The 13,230-nt window shown below is 56.4% G+C and overlaps 44 non-coding genes across 44 annotated transcripts; all 44 read right to left on the bottom strand.

Annotated features, from left to right (window-relative positions):
• Positions 1-153: 153 nt before the first annotated feature.
• Positions 154-272, bottom strand: LOC147781331 (5S ribosomal RNA). Its single transcript, XR_015419442.1, has one exon. It is a non-coding gene; the product is annotated as a 5S ribosomal RNA (ribosomal RNA).
• Positions 273-491: 219 nt separating this feature from the next.
• On the bottom strand, positions 492-610 carry LOC147781330 (5S ribosomal RNA). The gene has a single exon (XR_015419408.1). It is a non-coding gene; the product is annotated as a 5S ribosomal RNA (ribosomal RNA).
• Positions 611-829: 219 nt separating this feature from the next.
• On the bottom strand, positions 830-948 carry LOC147781329 (5S ribosomal RNA). Its single transcript, XR_015419441.1, has one exon. It is a non-coding gene; the product is annotated as a 5S ribosomal RNA (ribosomal RNA).
• A 133-nt stretch (positions 949-1,081) lies between these two features.
• LOC147781328 (5S ribosomal RNA) lies at positions 1,082-1,200 on the bottom strand. The gene has a single exon (XR_015419440.1). It is a non-coding gene; the product is annotated as a 5S ribosomal RNA (ribosomal RNA).
• A 219-nt stretch (positions 1,201-1,419) lies between these two features.
• LOC147781327 (5S ribosomal RNA) lies at positions 1,420-1,538 on the bottom strand. Its single transcript, XR_015419444.1, has one exon. It is a non-coding gene; the product is annotated as a 5S ribosomal RNA (ribosomal RNA).
• A 133-nt stretch (positions 1,539-1,671) lies between these two features.
• LOC147781326 (5S ribosomal RNA) lies at positions 1,672-1,790 on the bottom strand. Its single transcript, XR_015419439.1, has one exon. It is a non-coding gene; the product is annotated as a 5S ribosomal RNA (ribosomal RNA).
• Positions 1,791-2,009: 219 nt separating this feature from the next.
• On the bottom strand, positions 2,010-2,128 carry LOC147781325 (5S ribosomal RNA). The gene has a single exon (XR_015419438.1). It is a non-coding gene; the product is annotated as a 5S ribosomal RNA (ribosomal RNA).
• Positions 2,129-2,347: 219 nt separating this feature from the next.
• On the bottom strand, positions 2,348-2,466 carry LOC147781324 (5S ribosomal RNA). Its single transcript, XR_015419437.1, has one exon. It is a non-coding gene; the product is annotated as a 5S ribosomal RNA (ribosomal RNA).
• A 133-nt stretch (positions 2,467-2,599) lies between these two features.
• LOC147781323 (5S ribosomal RNA) lies at positions 2,600-2,718 on the bottom strand. The gene has a single exon (XR_015419435.1). It is a non-coding gene; the product is annotated as a 5S ribosomal RNA (ribosomal RNA).
• A 219-nt stretch (positions 2,719-2,937) lies between these two features.
• LOC147781322 (5S ribosomal RNA) lies at positions 2,938-3,056 on the bottom strand. Its single transcript, XR_015419434.1, has one exon. It is a non-coding gene; the product is annotated as a 5S ribosomal RNA (ribosomal RNA).
• Positions 3,057-3,189: 133 nt separating this feature from the next.
• Positions 3,190-3,308, bottom strand: LOC147781321 (5S ribosomal RNA). The gene has a single exon (XR_015419433.1). It is a non-coding gene; the product is annotated as a 5S ribosomal RNA (ribosomal RNA).
• A 219-nt stretch (positions 3,309-3,527) lies between these two features.
• LOC147781320 (5S ribosomal RNA) lies at positions 3,528-3,646 on the bottom strand. Its single transcript, XR_015419432.1, has one exon. It is a non-coding gene; the product is annotated as a 5S ribosomal RNA (ribosomal RNA).
• Positions 3,647-3,779: 133 nt separating this feature from the next.
• On the bottom strand, positions 3,780-3,898 carry LOC147781319 (5S ribosomal RNA). Its single transcript, XR_015419431.1, has one exon. It is a non-coding gene; the product is annotated as a 5S ribosomal RNA (ribosomal RNA).
• Positions 3,899-4,117: 219 nt separating this feature from the next.
• On the bottom strand, positions 4,118-4,236 carry LOC147781318 (5S ribosomal RNA). The gene has a single exon (XR_015419430.1). It is a non-coding gene; the product is annotated as a 5S ribosomal RNA (ribosomal RNA).
• Positions 4,237-4,455: 219 nt separating this feature from the next.
• LOC147781317 (5S ribosomal RNA) lies at positions 4,456-4,574 on the bottom strand. Its single transcript, XR_015419429.1, has one exon. It is a non-coding gene; the product is annotated as a 5S ribosomal RNA (ribosomal RNA).
• Positions 4,575-4,707: 133 nt separating this feature from the next.
• LOC147781316 (5S ribosomal RNA) lies at positions 4,708-4,826 on the bottom strand. Its single transcript, XR_015419428.1, has one exon. It is a non-coding gene; the product is annotated as a 5S ribosomal RNA (ribosomal RNA).
• A 219-nt stretch (positions 4,827-5,045) lies between these two features.
• Positions 5,046-5,164, bottom strand: LOC147781315 (5S ribosomal RNA). Its single transcript, XR_015419427.1, has one exon. It is a non-coding gene; the product is annotated as a 5S ribosomal RNA (ribosomal RNA).
• Positions 5,165-5,297: 133 nt separating this feature from the next.
• On the bottom strand, positions 5,298-5,416 carry LOC147781314 (5S ribosomal RNA). The gene has a single exon (XR_015419426.1). It is a non-coding gene; the product is annotated as a 5S ribosomal RNA (ribosomal RNA).
• A 219-nt stretch (positions 5,417-5,635) lies between these two features.
• On the bottom strand, positions 5,636-5,754 carry LOC147781313 (5S ribosomal RNA). Its single transcript, XR_015419424.1, has one exon. It is a non-coding gene; the product is annotated as a 5S ribosomal RNA (ribosomal RNA).
• A 133-nt stretch (positions 5,755-5,887) lies between these two features.
• LOC147781312 (5S ribosomal RNA) lies at positions 5,888-6,006 on the bottom strand. Its single transcript, XR_015419423.1, has one exon. It is a non-coding gene; the product is annotated as a 5S ribosomal RNA (ribosomal RNA).
• Positions 6,007-6,225: 219 nt separating this feature from the next.
• On the bottom strand, positions 6,226-6,344 carry LOC147781311 (5S ribosomal RNA). Its single transcript, XR_015419422.1, has one exon. It is a non-coding gene; the product is annotated as a 5S ribosomal RNA (ribosomal RNA).
• Positions 6,345-6,477: 133 nt separating this feature from the next.
• On the bottom strand, positions 6,478-6,596 carry LOC147781310 (5S ribosomal RNA). The gene has a single exon (XR_015419421.1). It is a non-coding gene; the product is annotated as a 5S ribosomal RNA (ribosomal RNA).
• A 219-nt stretch (positions 6,597-6,815) lies between these two features.
• Positions 6,816-6,934, bottom strand: LOC147781309 (5S ribosomal RNA). Its single transcript, XR_015419420.1, has one exon. It is a non-coding gene; the product is annotated as a 5S ribosomal RNA (ribosomal RNA).
• A 133-nt stretch (positions 6,935-7,067) lies between these two features.
• On the bottom strand, positions 7,068-7,186 carry LOC147781308 (5S ribosomal RNA). Its single transcript, XR_015419419.1, has one exon. It is a non-coding gene; the product is annotated as a 5S ribosomal RNA (ribosomal RNA).
• A 219-nt stretch (positions 7,187-7,405) lies between these two features.
• On the bottom strand, positions 7,406-7,524 carry LOC147781307 (5S ribosomal RNA). Its single transcript, XR_015419418.1, has one exon. It is a non-coding gene; the product is annotated as a 5S ribosomal RNA (ribosomal RNA).
• A 133-nt stretch (positions 7,525-7,657) lies between these two features.
• On the bottom strand, positions 7,658-7,776 carry LOC147781306 (5S ribosomal RNA). Its single transcript, XR_015419417.1, has one exon. It is a non-coding gene; the product is annotated as a 5S ribosomal RNA (ribosomal RNA).
• Positions 7,777-7,995: 219 nt separating this feature from the next.
• Positions 7,996-8,114, bottom strand: LOC147781305 (5S ribosomal RNA). The gene has a single exon (XR_015419416.1). It is a non-coding gene; the product is annotated as a 5S ribosomal RNA (ribosomal RNA).
• Positions 8,115-8,333: 219 nt separating this feature from the next.
• LOC147781304 (5S ribosomal RNA) lies at positions 8,334-8,452 on the bottom strand. The gene has a single exon (XR_015419415.1). It is a non-coding gene; the product is annotated as a 5S ribosomal RNA (ribosomal RNA).
• A 133-nt stretch (positions 8,453-8,585) lies between these two features.
• Positions 8,586-8,704, bottom strand: LOC147781303 (5S ribosomal RNA). The gene has a single exon (XR_015419413.1). It is a non-coding gene; the product is annotated as a 5S ribosomal RNA (ribosomal RNA).
• Positions 8,705-8,923: 219 nt separating this feature from the next.
• Positions 8,924-9,042, bottom strand: LOC147781302 (5S ribosomal RNA). Its single transcript, XR_015419412.1, has one exon. It is a non-coding gene; the product is annotated as a 5S ribosomal RNA (ribosomal RNA).
• Positions 9,043-9,175: 133 nt separating this feature from the next.
• On the bottom strand, positions 9,176-9,294 carry LOC147781301 (5S ribosomal RNA). The gene has a single exon (XR_015419411.1). It is a non-coding gene; the product is annotated as a 5S ribosomal RNA (ribosomal RNA).
• Positions 9,295-9,513: 219 nt separating this feature from the next.
• Positions 9,514-9,632, bottom strand: LOC147781300 (5S ribosomal RNA). Its single transcript, XR_015419410.1, has one exon. It is a non-coding gene; the product is annotated as a 5S ribosomal RNA (ribosomal RNA).
• A 133-nt stretch (positions 9,633-9,765) lies between these two features.
• LOC147781299 (5S ribosomal RNA) lies at positions 9,766-9,884 on the bottom strand. The gene has a single exon (XR_015419409.1). It is a non-coding gene; the product is annotated as a 5S ribosomal RNA (ribosomal RNA).
• Positions 9,885-10,103: 219 nt separating this feature from the next.
• Positions 10,104-10,222, bottom strand: LOC147781298 (5S ribosomal RNA). The gene has a single exon (XR_015419492.1). It is a non-coding gene; the product is annotated as a 5S ribosomal RNA (ribosomal RNA).
• Positions 10,223-10,441: 219 nt separating this feature from the next.
• Positions 10,442-10,560, bottom strand: LOC147781297 (5S ribosomal RNA). The gene has a single exon (XR_015419491.1). It is a non-coding gene; the product is annotated as a 5S ribosomal RNA (ribosomal RNA).
• A 133-nt stretch (positions 10,561-10,693) lies between these two features.
• LOC147781296 (5S ribosomal RNA) lies at positions 10,694-10,812 on the bottom strand. The gene has a single exon (XR_015419490.1). It is a non-coding gene; the product is annotated as a 5S ribosomal RNA (ribosomal RNA).
• A 219-nt stretch (positions 10,813-11,031) lies between these two features.
• Positions 11,032-11,150, bottom strand: LOC147781295 (5S ribosomal RNA). The gene has a single exon (XR_015419489.1). It is a non-coding gene; the product is annotated as a 5S ribosomal RNA (ribosomal RNA).
• Positions 11,151-11,283: 133 nt separating this feature from the next.
• On the bottom strand, positions 11,284-11,402 carry LOC147781294 (5S ribosomal RNA). Its single transcript, XR_015419445.1, has one exon. It is a non-coding gene; the product is annotated as a 5S ribosomal RNA (ribosomal RNA).
• A 219-nt stretch (positions 11,403-11,621) lies between these two features.
• Positions 11,622-11,740, bottom strand: LOC147781293 (5S ribosomal RNA). Its single transcript, XR_015419488.1, has one exon. It is a non-coding gene; the product is annotated as a 5S ribosomal RNA (ribosomal RNA).
• Positions 11,741-11,873: 133 nt separating this feature from the next.
• Positions 11,874-11,992, bottom strand: LOC147781292 (5S ribosomal RNA). The gene has a single exon (XR_015419485.1). It is a non-coding gene; the product is annotated as a 5S ribosomal RNA (ribosomal RNA).
• Positions 11,993-12,211: 219 nt separating this feature from the next.
• LOC147781291 (5S ribosomal RNA) lies at positions 12,212-12,330 on the bottom strand. The gene has a single exon (XR_015419484.1). It is a non-coding gene; the product is annotated as a 5S ribosomal RNA (ribosomal RNA).
• A 133-nt stretch (positions 12,331-12,463) lies between these two features.
• Positions 12,464-12,582, bottom strand: LOC147781290 (5S ribosomal RNA). The gene has a single exon (XR_015419483.1). It is a non-coding gene; the product is annotated as a 5S ribosomal RNA (ribosomal RNA).
• A 219-nt stretch (positions 12,583-12,801) lies between these two features.
• LOC147781289 (5S ribosomal RNA) lies at positions 12,802-12,920 on the bottom strand. Its single transcript, XR_015419482.1, has one exon. It is a non-coding gene; the product is annotated as a 5S ribosomal RNA (ribosomal RNA).
• Positions 12,921-13,053: 133 nt separating this feature from the next.
• Positions 13,054-13,172, bottom strand: LOC147781288 (5S ribosomal RNA). The gene has a single exon (XR_015419481.1). It is a non-coding gene; the product is annotated as a 5S ribosomal RNA (ribosomal RNA).
• Positions 13,173-13,230: the final 58 nt, after the last annotated feature.

The following is a 13,230-nucleotide window of genomic DNA, read 5'->3' as shown; positions in this document are numbered from 1 at the left end:
GTGCTGGTATGATCGCACCCGACATGCCATGCGCACAAATTGCATTTAACGCATGCGGGGTGGGCATGATCGAGGCGACGGTGGGTGCACGCACGTGCTGGGAACGGCCGGCGGGGCCCGCGCGGACACGTCGGGGAGAAGAAATATAAAAAAGGGGTGCAACACGAGGACTTCCCAAGTGGTCACCCAACTTAGTACTACTCTCGCCCAAGCACGCTTAACTGCGGAGTTCTGATGGGATCCGGTGCATTAGTGCTGGTATGATCGCACCCGACATGCCATGCGCACAAATTGCATTTAACGCATGCGGGGTGGGCATGATCGAGGCGACGGTGGGTGCACGCACGTGCTGGGAACGGCCGGCGGGGCCCGCGCGGACACGTCGGGGAGAAGAAACGCGATGGGCGTGAGCGTGCGAGGTTGCCATTTGTAAAGAAAGGAAGAAAAGAACGGGGAGAAATTGAAGTAACGAGCAAAAGAAATATAAAAAAGGGGTGCAACACGAGGACTTCCCAAGTGGTCACCCAACTTAGTACTACTCTCGCCCAAGCACGCTTAACTGCGGAGTTCAGATGGGATCCGGTGCATTAGTGCTGGTATGATCGCACCCGACATGCCATGCGCACAAATTGCATTTAACGCATGCGGGGTGGGCATGATCGAGGCGACGGTGGGTGCACGCACGTGCTGGGAACGGCCGGCGGGGCCCGCGCGGACACGTCGGGGAGAAGAAACGCGATGGGCGTGAGCGTGCGAGGTTGCCATTTGTAAAGAAAGGAAGAAAAGAACGGGGAGAAATTGAAGTAACGAGCAAAAGAAATATAAAAAAGGGGTGCAACACGAGGACTTCCCAAGTGGTCACCCAACTTAGTACTACTCTCGCCCAAGCACGCTTAACTGCGGAGTTCTGATGGGATCCGGTGCATTAGTGCTGGTATGATCGCACCCGACATGCCATGCGCACAAATTGCATTTAACGCATGCGGGGTGGGCATGATCGAGGCGACGGTGGGTGCACGCACGTGCTGGGAACGGCCGGCGGGGCCCGCGCGGACACGTCGGGGAGAAGAAATATAAAAAAGGGGTGCAACACGAGGACTTCCCAAGTGGTCACCCAACTTAGTACTACTCTCGCCCAAGCACGCTTAACTGCGGAGTTCTGATGGGATCCGGTGCATTAGTGCTGGTATGATCGCACCCGACATGCCATGCGCACAAATTGCATTTAACGCATGCGGGGTGGGCATGATCGAGGCGACGGTGGGTGCACGCACGTGCTGGGAACGGCCGGCGGGGCCCGCGCGGACACGTCGGGGAGAAGAAACGCGATGGGCGTGAGCGTGCGAGGTTGCCATTTGTAAAGAAAGGAAGAAAAGAACGGGGAGAAATTGAAGTAACGAGCAAAAGAAATATAAAAAAGGGGTGCAACACGAGGACTTCCCAAGTGGTCACCCAACTTAGTACTACTCTCGCCCAAGCACGCTTAACTGCAGAGTTCTGATGGGATCCGGTGCATTAGTGCTGGTATGATCGCACCCGACATGTCATGCGCACAAATTGCATTTAACGCATGCGGGGTGGGCATGATCGAGGCGACGGTGGGTGCACGCACGTGCTGGGAACGGCCGGCGGGGCCCGCGCGGACACGTCGGGGAGAAGAAATATAAAAAAGGGGTGCAACACGAGGACTTCCCAAGTGGTCACCCAACTTAGTACTACTCTCGCCCAAGCACGCTTAACTGCGGAGTTCTGATGGGATCCGGTGCATTAGTGCTGGTATGATCGCACCCGACATGCCATGCGCACAAATTGCATTTAACGCATGCGGGGTGGGCATGATCGAGGCGACGGTGGGTGCACGCACGTGCTGGGAACGGCCGGCGGGGCCCGCGCGGACACGTCGGGGAGAAGAAACGCGATGGGCGTGAGCGTGCGAGGTTGCCATTTGTAAAGAAAGGAAGAAAAGAACGGGGAGAAATTGAAGTAACGAGCAAAAGAAATATAAAAAAGGGGTGCAACACGAGGACTTCCCAAGTGGTCACCCAACTTAGTACTACTCTCGCCCAAGCACGCTTAACTGCGGAGTTCTGATGGGATCCGGTGCATTAGTGCTGGTATGATCGCACCCGACATGCCATGCGCACAAATTGCATTTAACGCATGCGGGGTGGGCATGATCGAGGCGACGGTGGGTGCACGCACGTGCTGGGAACGGCCGGCGGGGCCCGCGCGGACACGTCGGGGAGAAGAAACGCGATGGGCGTGAGCGTGCGAGGTTGCCATTTGTAAAGAAAGGAAGAAAAGAACGGGGAGAAATTGAAGTAACGAGCAAAAGAAATATAAAAAAGGGGTGCAACACGAGGACTTCCCAAGTGGTCACCCAACTTAGTACTACTCTCGCCCAAGCACGCTTAACTGCGGAGTTCTGATGGGATCCGGTGCATTAGTGCTGGTATGATCGCACCCGACATGTCATGCGCACAAATTGCATTTAACGCATGCGGGGTGGGCATGATCGAGGCGACGGTGGGTGCACGCACGTGCTGGGAACGGCCGGCGGGGCCCGCGCGGACACGTCGGGGAGAAGAAATATAAAAAAGGGGTGCAACACGAGGACTTCCCAAGTGGTCACCCAACTTAGTACTACTCTCGCCCAAGCACGCTTAACTGCGGAGTTCTGATGGGATCCGGTGCATTAGTGCTGGTATGATCGCACCCGACATGCCATGCGCACAAATTGCATTTAACGCATGCGGGGTGGGCATGATCGAGGCGACGGTGGGTGCACGCACGTGCTGGGAACGGCCGGCGGGGCCCGCGCGGACACGTCGGGGAGAAGAAACGCGATGGGCGTGAGCGTGCGAGGTTGCCATTTGTAAAGAAAGGAAGAAAAGAACGGGGAGAAATTGAAGTAACGAGCAAAAGAAATATAAAAAAGGGGTGCAACACGAGGACTTCCCAAGTGGTCACCCAACTTAGTACTACTCTCGCCCAAGCACGCTTAACTGCGGAGTTCTGATGGGATCCGGTGCATTAGTGCTGGTATGATCGCACCCGACATGCCATGCGCACAAATTGCATTTAACGCATGCGGGGTGGGCATGATCGAGGCGACGGTGGGTGCACGCACGTGCTGGGAACGGCCGGCGGGGCCCGCGCGGACACGTCGGGGAGAAGAAATATAAAAAAGGGGTGCAACACGAGGACTTCCCAAGTGGTCACCCAACTTAGTACTACTCTCGCCCAAGCACGCTTAACTGCGGAGTTCTGATGGGATCCGGTGCATTAGTGCTGGTATGATCGCACCCGACATGCCATGCGCACAAATTGCATTTAACGCATGCGGGGTGGGCATGATCGAGGCGACGGTGGGTGCACGCACGTGCTGGGAACGGCCGGCGGGGCCCGCGCGGACACGTCGGGGAGAAGAAACGCGATGGGCGTGAGCGTGCGAGGTTGCCATTTGTAAAGAAAGGAAGAAAAGAACGGGGAGAAATTGAAGTAACGAGCAAAAGAAATATAAAAAAGGGGTGCAACACGAGGACTTCCCAAGTGGTCACCCAACTTAGTACTACTCTCGCCCAAGCACGCTTAACTGCGGAGTTCTGATGGGATCCGGTGCATTAGTGCTGGTATGATCGCACCCGACATGTCATGCGCACAAATTGCATTTAACGCATGCGGGGTGGGCATGATCGAGGCGACGGTGGGTGCACGCACGTGCTGGGAACGGCCGGCGGGGCCCGCGCGGACACGTCGGGGAGAAGAAATATAAAAAAGGGGTGCAACACGAGGACTTCCCAAGTGGTCACCCAACTTAGTACTACTCTCGCCCAAGCACGCTTAACTGCGGAGTTCTGATGGGATCCGGTGCATTAGTGCTGGTATGATCGCACCCGACATGCCATGCGCACAAATTGCATTTAACGCATGCGGGGTGGGCATGATCGAGGCGACGGTGGGTGCACGCACGTGCTGGGAACGGCCGGCGGGGCCCGCGCGGACACGTCGGGGAGAAGAAACGCGATGGGCGTGAGCGTGCGAGGTTGCCATTTGTAAAGAAAGGAAGAAAAGAACGGGGAGAAATTGAAGTAACGAGCAAAAGAAATATAAAAAAGGGGTGCAACACGAGGACTTCCCAAGTGGTCACCCAACTTAGTACTACTCTCGCCCAAGCACGCTTAACTGCGGAGTTCTGATGGGATCCGGTGCATTAGTGCTGGTATGATCGCACCCGACATGCCATGCGCACAAATTGCATTTAACGCATGCGGGGTGGGCATGATCGAGGCGACGGTGGGTGCACGCACGTGCTGGGAACGGCCGGCGGGGCCCGCGCGGACACGTCGGGGAGAAGAAACGCGATGGGCGTGAGCGTGCGAGGTTGCCATTTGTAAAGAAAGGAAGAAAAGAACGGGGAGAAATTGAAGTAACGAGCAAAAGAAATATAAAAAAGGGGTGCAACACGAGGACTTCCCAAGTGGTCACCCAACTTAGTACTACTCTCGCCCAAGCACGCTTAACTGCGGAGTTCTGATGGGATCCGGTGCATTAGTGCTGGTATGATCGCACCCGACATGTCATGCGCACAAATTGCATTTAACGCATGCGGGGTGGGCATGATCGAGGCGACGGTGGGTGCACGCACGTGCTGGGAACGGCCGGCGGGGCCCGCGCGGACACGTCGGGGAGAAGAAATATAAAAAAGGGGTGCAACACGAGGACTTCCCAAGTGGTCACCCAACTTAGTACTACTCTCGCCCAAGCACGCTTAACTGCGGAGTTCTGATGGGATCCGGTGCATTAGTGCTGGTATGATCGCACCCGACATGCCATGCGCACAAATTGCATTTAACGCATGCGGGGTGGGCATGATCGAGGCGACGGTGGGTGCACGCACGTGCTGGGAACGGCCGGCGGGGCCCGCGCGGACACGTCGGGGAGAAGAAACGCGATGGGCGTGAGCGTGCGAGGTTGCCATTTGTAAAGAAAGGAAGAAAAGAACGGGGAGAAATTGAAGTAACGAGCAAAAGAAATATAAAAAAGGGGTGCAACACGAGGACTTCCCAAGTGGTCACCCAACTTAGTACTACTCTCGCCCAAGCACGCTTAACTGCGGAGTTCTGATGGGATCCGGTGCATTAGTGCTGGTATGATCGCACCCGACATGCCATGCGCACAAATTGCATTTAACGCATGCGGGGTGGGCATGATCGAGGCGACGGTGGGTGCACGCACGTGCTGGGAACGGCCGGCGGGGCCCGCGCGGACACGTCGGGGAGAAGAAATATAAAAAAGGGGTGCAACACGAGGACTTCCCAAGTGGTCACCCAACTTAGTACTACTCTCGCCCAAGCACGCTTAACTGCGGAGTTCTGATGGGATCCGGTGCATTAGTGCTGGTATGATCGCACCCGACATGCCATGCGCACAAATTGCATTTAACGCATGCGGGGTGGGCATGATCGAGGCGACGGTGGGTGCACGCACGTGCTGGGAACGGCCGGCGGGGCCCGCGCGGACACGTCGGGGAGAAGAAACGCGATGGGCGTGAGCGTGCGAGGTTGCCATTTGTAAAGAAAGGAAGAAAAGAACGGGGAGAAATTGAAGTAACGAGCAAAAGAAATATAAAAAAGGGGTGCAACACGAGGACTTCCCAAGTGGTCACCCAACTTAGTACTACTCTCGCCCAAGCACGCTTAACTGCGGAGTTCTGATGGGATCCGGTGCATTAGTGCTGGTATGATCGCACCCGACATGTCATGCGCACAAATTGCATTTAACGCATGCGGGGTGGGCATGATCGAGGCGACGGTGGGTGCACGCACGTGCTGGGAACGGCCGGCGGGGCCCGCGCGGACACGTCGGGGAGAAGAAATATAAAAAAGGGGTGCAACACGAGGACTTCCCAAGTGGTCACCCAACTTAGTACTACTCTCGCCCAAGCACGCTTAACTGCGGAGTTCTGATGGGATCCGGTGCATTAGTGCTGGTATGATCGCACCCGACATGCCATGCGCACAAATTGCATTTAACGCATGCGGGGTGGGCATGATCGAGGCGACGGTGGGTGCACGCACGTGCTGGGAACGGCCGGCGGGGCCCGCGCGGACACGTCGGGGAGAAGAAACGCGATGGGCGTGAGCGTGCGAGGTTGCCATTTGTAAAGAAAGGAAGAAAAGAACGGGGAGAAATTGAAGTAACGAGCAAAAGAAATATAAAAAAGGGGTGCAACACGAGGACTTCCCAAGTGGTCACCCAACTTAGTACTACTCTCGCCCAAGCACGCTTAACTGCGGAGTTCTGATGGGATCCGGTGCATTAGTGCTGGTATGATCGCACCCGACATGCCATGCGCACAAATTGCATTTAACGCATGCGGGGTGGGCATGATCGAGGCGACGGTGGGTGCACGCACGTGCTGGGAACGGCCGGCGGGGCCCGCGCGGACACGTCGGGGAGAAGAAATATAAAAAAGGGGTGCAACACGAGGACTTCCCAAGTGGTCACCCAACTTAGTACTACTCTCGCCCAAGCACGCTTAACTGCGGAGTTCTGATGGGATCCGGTGCATTAGTGCTGGTATGATCGCACCCGACATGCCATGCGCACAAATTGCATTTAACGCATGCGGGGTGGGCATGATCGAGGCGACGGTGGGTGCACGCACGTGCTGGGAACGGCCGGCGGGGCCCGCGCGGACACGTCGGGGAGAAGAAACGCGATGGGCGTGAGCGTGCGAGGTTGCCATTTGTAAAGAAAGGAAGAAAAGAACGGGGAGAAATTGAAGTAACGAGCAAAAGAAATATAAAAAAGGGGTGCAACACGAGGACTTCCCAAGTGGTCACCCAACTTAGTACTACTCTCGCCCAAGCACGCTTAACTGCGGAGTTCTGATGGGATCCGGTGCATTAGTGCTGGTATGATCGCACCCGACATGTCATGCGCACAAATTGCATTTAACGCATGCGGGGTGGGCATGATCGAGGCGACGGTGGGTGCACGCACGTGCTGGGAACGGCCGGCGGGGCCCGCGCGGACACGTCGGGGAGAAGAAATATAAAAAAGGGGTGCAACACGAGGACTTCCCAAGTGGTCACCCAACTTAGTACTACTCTCGCCCAAGCACGCTTAACTGCGGAGTTCTGATGGGATCCGGTGCATTAGTGCTGGTATGATCGCACCCGACATGCCATGCGCACAAATTGCATTTAACGCATGCGGGGTGGGCATGATCGAGGCGACGGTGGGTGCACGCACGTGCTGGGAACGGCCGGCGGGGCCCGCGCGGACACGTCGGGGAGAAGAAACGCGATGGGCGTGAGCGTGCGAGGTTGCCATTTGTAAAGAAAGGAAGAAAAGAACGGGGAGAAATTGAAGTAACGAGCAAAAGAAATATAAAAAAGGGGTGCAACACGAGGACTTCCCAAGTGGTCACCCAACTTAGTACTACTCTCGCCCAAGCACGCTTAACTGCGGAGTTCTGATGGGATCCGGTGCATTAGTGCTGGTATGATCGCACCCGACATGTCATGCGCACAAATTGCATTTAACGCATGCGGGGTGGGCATGATCGAGGCGACGGTGGGTGCACGCACGTGCTGGGAACGGCCGGCGGGGCCCGCGCGGACACGTCGGGGAGAAGAAATATAAAAAAGGGGTGCAACACGAGGACTTCCCAAGTGGTCACCCAACTTAGTACTACTCTCGCCCAAGCACGCTTAACTGCGGAGTTCTGATGGGATCCGGTGCATTAGTGCTGGTATGATCGCACCCGACATGCCATGCGCACAAATTGCATTTAACGCATGCGGGGTGGGCATGATCGAGGCGACGGTGGGTGCACGCACGTGCTGGGAACGGCCGGCGGGGCCCGCGCGGACACGTCGGGGAGAAGAAACGCGATGGGCGTGAGCGTGCGAGGTTGCCATTTGTAAAGAAAGGAAGAAAAGAACGGGGAGAAATTGAAGTAACGAGCAAAAGAAATATAAAAAAGGGGTGCAACACGAGGACTTCCCAAGTGGTCACCCAACTTAGTACTACTCTCGCCCAAGCACGCTTAACTGCGGAGTTCTGATGGGATCCGGTGCATTAGTGCTGGTATGATCGCACCCGACATGCCATGCGCACAAATTGCATTTAACGCATGCGGGGTGGGCATGATCGAGGCGACGGTGGGTGCACGCACGTGCTGGGAACGGCCGGCGGGGCCCGCGCGGACACGTCGGGGAGAAGAAACGCGATGGGCGTGAGCGTGCGAGGTTGCCATTTGTAAAGAAAGGAAGAAAAGAACGGGGAGAAATTGAAGTAACGAGCAAAAGAAATATAAAAAAGGGGTGCAACACGAGGACTTCCCAAGTGGTCACCCAACTTAGTACTACTCTCGCCCAAGCACGCTTAACTGCGGAGTTCTGATGGGATCCGGTGCATTAGTGCTGGTATGATCGCACCCGACATGTCATGCGCACAAATTGCATTTAACGCATGCGGGGTGGGCATGATCGAGGCGACGGTGGGTGCACGCACGTGCTGGGAACGGCCGGCGGGGCCCGCGCGGACACGTCGGGGAGAAGAAATATAAAAAAGGGGTGCAACACGAGGACTTCCCAAGTGGTCACCCAACTTAGTACTACTCTCGCCCAAGCACGCTTAACTGCGGAGTTCTGATGGGATCCGGTGCATTAGTGCTGGTATGATCGCACCCGACATGCCATGCGCACAAATTGCATTTAACGCATGCGGGGTGGGCATGATCGAGGCGACGGTGGGTGCACGCACGTGCTGGGAACGGCCGGCGGGGCCCGCGCGGACACGTCGGGGAGAAGAAACGCGATGGGCGTGAGCGTGCGAGGTTGCCATTTGTAAAGAAAGGAAGAAAAGAACGGGGAGAAATTGAAGTAACGAGCAAAAGAAATATAAAAAAGGGGTGCAACACGAGGACTTCCCAAGTGGTCACCCAACTTAGTACTACTCTCGCCCAAGCACGCTTAACTGCGGAGTTCTGATGGGATCCGGTGCATTAGTGCTGGTATGATCGCACCCGACATGCCATGCGCACAAATTGCATTTAACGCATGCGGGGTGGGCATGATCGAGGCGACGGTGGGTGCACGCACGTGCTGGGAACAGCCGGCGGGGCCCGCGCGGACACGTCGGGGAGAAGAAATATAAAAAAGGGGTGCAACACGAGGACTTCCCAAGTGGTCACCCAACTTAGTACTACTCTCGCCCAAGCACGCTTAACTGCGGAGTTCTGATGGGATCCGGTGCATTAGTGCTGGTATGATCGCACCCGACATGCCATGCGCACAAATTGCATTTAACGCATGCGGGGTGGGCATGATCGAGGCGACGGTGGGTGCACGCACGTGCTGGGAACGGCCGGCGGGGCCCGCGCGGACACGTCGGGGAGAAGAAACGCGATGGGCGTGAGCGTGCGAGGTTGCCATTTGTAAAGAAAGGAAGAAAAGAACGGGGAGAAATTGAAGTAACGAGCAAAAGAAATATAAAAAAGGGGTGCAACACGAGGACTTCCCAAGTGGTCACCCAACTTAGTACTACTCTCGCCCAAGCACGCTTAACTGCGGAGTTCTGATGGGATCCGGTGCATTAGTGCTGGTATGATCGCACCCGACATGTCATGCGCACAAATTGCATTTAACGCATGCGGGGTGGGCATGATCGAGGCGACGGTGGGTGCACGCACGTGCTGGGAACGGCCGGCGGGGCCCGCGCGGACACGTCGGGGAGAAGAAATATAAAAAAGGGGTGCAACACGAGGACTTCCCAAGTGGTCACCCAACTTAGTACTACTCTCGCCCAAGCACGCTTAACTGCGGAGTTCTGATGGGATCCGGTGCATTAGTGCTGGTATGATCGCACCCGACATGCCATGCGCACAAATTGCATTTAACGCATGCGGGGTGGGCATGATCGAGGCGACGGTGGGTGCACGCACGTGCTGGGAACGGCCGGCGGGGCCCGCGCGGACACGTCGGGGAGAAGAAACGCGATGGGCGTGAGCGTGCGAGGTTGCCATTTGTAAAGAAAGGAAGAAAAGAACGGGGAGAAATTGAAGTAACGAGCAAAAGAAATATAAAAAAGGGGTGCAACACGAGGACTTCCCAAGTGGTCACCCAACTTAGTACTACTCTCGCCCAAGCACGCTTAACTGCGGAGTTCTGATGGGATCCGGTGCATTAGTGCTGGTATGATCGCACCCGACATGCCATGCGCACAAATTGCATTTAACGCATGCGGGGTGGGCATGATCGAGGCGACGGTGGGTGCACGCACGTGCTGGGAACGGCCGGCGGGGCCCGCGCGGACACGTCGGGGAGAAGAAACGCGATGGGCGTGAGCGTGCGAGGTTGCCATTTGTAAAGAAAGGAAGAAAAGAACGGGGAGAAATTGAAGTAACGAGCAAAAGAAATATAAAAAAGGGGTGCAACACGAGGACTTCCCAAGTGGTCACCCAACTTAGTACTACTCTCGCCCAAGCACGCTTAACTGCGGAGTTCTGATGGGATCCGGTGCATTAGTGCTGGTATGATCGCACCCGACATGTCATGCGCACAAATTGCATTTAACGCATGCGGGGTGGGCATGATCGAGGCGACGGTGGGTGCACGCACGTGCTGGGAACGGCCGGCGGGGCCCGCGCGGACACGTCGGGGAGAAGAAATATAAAAAAGGGGTGCAACACGAGGACTTCCCAAGTGGTCACCCAACTTAGTACTACTCTCGCCCAAGCACGCTTAACTGCGGAGTTCTGATGGGATCCGGTGCATTAGTGCTGGTATGATCGCACCCGACATGCCATGCGCACAAATTGCATTTAACGCATGCGGGGTGGGCATGATCGAGGCGACGGTGGGTGCACGCACGTGCTGGGAACGGCCGGCGGGGCCCGCGCGGACACGTCGGGGAGAAGAAACGCGATGGGCGTGAGCGTGCGAGGTTGCCATTTGTAAAGAAAGGAAGAAAAGAACGGGGAGAAATTGAAGTAACGAGCAAAAGAAATATAAAAAAGGGGTGCAACACGAGGACTTCCCAAGTGGTCACCCAACTTAGTACTACTCTCGCCCAAGCACGCTTAACTGCGGAGTTCTGATGGGATCCGGTGCATTAGTGCTGGTATGATCGCACCCGACATGCCATGCGCACAAATTGCATTTAACGCATGCGGGGTGGGCATGATCGAGGCGACGGTGGGTGCACGCACGTGCTGGGAACGGCCGGCGGGGCCCGCGCGGACACGTCGGGGAGAAGAAATATAAAAAAGGGGTGCAACACGAGGACTTCCCAAGTGGTCACCCAACTTAGTACTACTCTCGCCCAAGCACGCTTAACTGCGGAGTTCTGATCGGATCCGGTGCATTAGTGCTGGTATGATCGCACCCGACATGCCATGCGCACAAATTGCATTTAACGCATGCGGGGTGGGCATGATCGAGGCGACGGTGGGTGCACGCACGTGCTGGGAACGGCCGGCGGGGCCCGCGCGGACACGTCGGGGAGAAGAAACGCGATGGGCGTGAGCGTGCGAGGTTGCCATTTGTAAAGAAAGGAAGAAAAGAACGGGGAGAAATTGAAGTAACGAGCAAAAGAAATATAAAAAAGGGGTGCAACACGAGGACTTCCCAAGTGGTCACCCAACTTAGTACTACTCTCGCCCAAGCACGCTTAACTGCGGAGTTCTGATGGGATCCGGTGCATTAGTGCTGGTATGATCGCACCCGACATGTCATGCGCACAAATTGCATTTAACGCATGCGGGGTGGGCATGATCGAGGCGACGGTGGGTGCACGCACGTGCTGGGAACGGCCGGCGGGGCCCGCGCGGACACGTCGGGGAGAAGAAATATAAAAAAGGGGTGCAACACGAGGACTTCCCAAGTGGTCACCCAACTTAGTACTACTCTCGCCCAAGCACGCTTAACTGCGGAGTTCTGATGGGATCCGGTGCATTAGTGCTGGTATGATCGCACCCGACATGCCATGCGCACAAATTGCATTTAACGCATGCGGGGTGGGCATGATCGAGGCGACGGTGGGTGCACGCACGTGCTGGGAACGGCCGGCGGGGCCCGCGCGGACACGTCGGGGAGAAGAAACGCGATGGGCGTGAGCGTGCGAGGTTGCCATTTGTAAAGAAAGGAAGAAAAGAACGGGGAGAAATTGAAGTAACGAGCAAAAGAAATATAAAAAAGGGGTGCAACACGAGGACTTCCCAAGTGGTCACCCAACTTAGTACTACTCTCGCCCAAGCACGCTTAACTGCGGAGTTCTGATGGGATCCGGTGCATTAGTGCTGGTATGATCGCACCCGACATGTCATGCGCACAAATTGCATTTAACGCATGCGGGGTGGGCATGATCGAGGCGACGGTGGGTGCACGCACGTGCTGGGAACGGCCGGCGGGGCCCGCGCGGACACGTCGGGGAGAAGAAATATAAAAAAGGGGTGCAACACGAGGACTTCCCAAGTGGTCACCCAACTTAGTACTACTCTCGCCCAAGCACGCTTAACTGCGGAGTTCTGATGGGATCCGGTGCATTAGTGCTGGTATGATCGCACCCGACATGCCATGCGCACAAATTGCATTTAACGCATGCGGGGTGGGCATGATCGAGGCGACGGTGGGTGCACGCACGTGCTGGGAACGGCCGGCGGGGCCCGCGCGGACACGTCGGGGAGAAGAAACGCGATGGGCGTGAGCGTGCGAGGTTGCCATTTGTAAAGAAAGGAAGAAAAGAACGGGGAGAAATTGAAGTAACGAGCAAAAGAAATATAAAAAAGGGGTGCAACACGAGGACTTCCCAAGTGGTCACCCAACTTAGTACTACTCTCGCCCAAGCACGCTTAACTGCGGAGTTCTGATGGGATCCGGTGCATTAGTGCTGGTATGATCGCACCCGACATGCCATGCGCACAAATTGCATTTAACGCATGCGGGGTGGGCATGATCGAGGCGACGGTGGGTGCACGCACGTGCTGGGAACGGCCGGCGGGGCCCGCGCGGACACGTCGGGGAGAAGAAATATAAAAAAGGGGTGCAACACGAGGACTTCCCAAGTGGTCACCCAACTTAGTACTACTCTCGCCCAAGCACGCTTAACTGCGGAGTTCTGATGGGATCCGGTGCATTAGTGCTGGTATGATCGCACCCGACATGCCATGCGCACAAATTGCATTTAACGCATGCGGGGTGGGCATGATCGAGGCGA

This window comes from Cucurbita pepo, unplaced genomic scaffold (assembly GCF_057944985.1).
Source record: "Cucurbita pepo subsp. pepo isolate OVF unplaced genomic scaffold, ASM5794498v1 scafford_183, whole genome shotgun sequence".
In the NCBI taxonomy this organism is placed as follows: Eukaryota; Viridiplantae; Streptophyta; class Magnoliopsida; order Cucurbitales; family Cucurbitaceae; genus Cucurbita; species Cucurbita pepo.
The sequence above is the reverse complement of the archived record's forward strand: the minus strand, read 5'-3'. Positions and strand labels throughout refer to the sequence as shown.